The following is a 1,488-nucleotide window of genomic DNA, read 5'->3' on the forward strand; positions in this document are numbered from 1 at the left end:
AACAGAGGTGAGAGGAGCCTCCTTCGCAGCTTAAGTGAAGCACGCTTAGGATACATAAAAGGAAATACTACTTCCTGTGGAATGGTAAGCCAAGAGAAATAGTATGAGATGAAAAATGGACAAAAGAGCCATGATTATAAGGACACTGAAGGGCACCTGGGTGGCTTGGTCAGGTAAGCATCTGGGTCCTGATATTGGCTCAGGTCAGGATCTCCTGGTTCGTGGGCCTGAGCCCCGTGTTGGGCTCTGCCACAGAGCCTGCTTAGGATTCTCTCTCTCTATCCCCACTCATGCTCTCTCTGTCTCCCAAAATTAAAAAATAAACATTTAAAATAAAGAAATAAAAGGACCCTGAAATGCTTGGGAAACGAGGTTCCTATTAGGATTATAATCAGAGGCAAAATACATCCCAAATGTATTGTTGAAGATGCTTTTAGGCCGAGGGCACCATTGATCCAATCCAGAAAAGTTCTTGTTTTCATTTTGGCTGGAGGGTTTTTTTTTTTTAATCATTTTGATAAAAATTATAGAGAAAGAGGCATATTACTTAGCATTCTGTTAAACTTCCCTGTGATAAACAGAAGTGGGGCAGGTTGGCCATGAAGAGAGGTGAAATAGCATTATACACCATTTTATAAGGGCTTTATCATCAAGAAGTGGCTCAGAGTTTAGAGTCTGAGAGTCTGAAGCGCATTCATGTACAGACATGAGTTTTTCAGCAAATCACTTGACTTTGTTCAACCTGTTTCCCCTTACAGAAATAAGAGATACAACAGTACCTTCTCCACAGTGTTTGGAAGTCACCTGGTCCTGTTCTGTTTTTGTTTTTCTGTGTATCACTTTCTGCTTCTTTCGGCAATAATTCTCCTTTAGGAATAACCGCCCGTTCGCTTTTCCAAATAGTTCAAGGAAGACTAATCTCACACACCAGCTCAAAGGGTCAGCAGGTGGCCCAGGCCTCCCCACGGTGATTGGTTCGGTGGTGGACATGTGACCTGAACAAGGCCTGAGTCTGGGACTTTGCTAAGGTTGTTGGGAAAACCCTTCTAGGGCTGTATTAGCCAGTGGGGTGCTGTGACAAAAATACCATTGGCCTAAACGACAGAAATTTCTCACCATTGTGGAGGCTGAAAGTGCAAGACCAAGGTACCAGTAGGGTTAGTTTTTGGTGAGGCCTCTCTCTTCCTGGCGTGTAGGTGTCTCCTTTCTCTCTGCATGCTCACATCCCAGAGAGAGGACCTCTCTGACATCTCTTCTTTTAAGGACACCAGTCGCATCGGATTAGAGCTCCACCTTCATGACCTAATTTACTCTTAATTACCTTCAAAGGCCTTAACTCCACACACAGCCACATTGTTGGTTAGGGCTTCAGCATATGAATGGCGGGGTGGGGGTGGGGGGTGGGGGAGGGGAGGTACACCAGCGTTCCATAGCAGGTTGTTATGGTGATAGGATGCAAGCATGGAGCTAAGGGCAATCTGATAATAA

This window comes from Panthera tigris, chromosome D2 (assembly GCF_018350195.1).
Source record: "Panthera tigris isolate Pti1 chromosome D2, P.tigris_Pti1_mat1.1, whole genome shotgun sequence".
Classification (NCBI taxonomy): domain Eukaryota; kingdom Metazoa; phylum Chordata; class Mammalia; order Carnivora; family Felidae; genus Panthera; species Panthera tigris.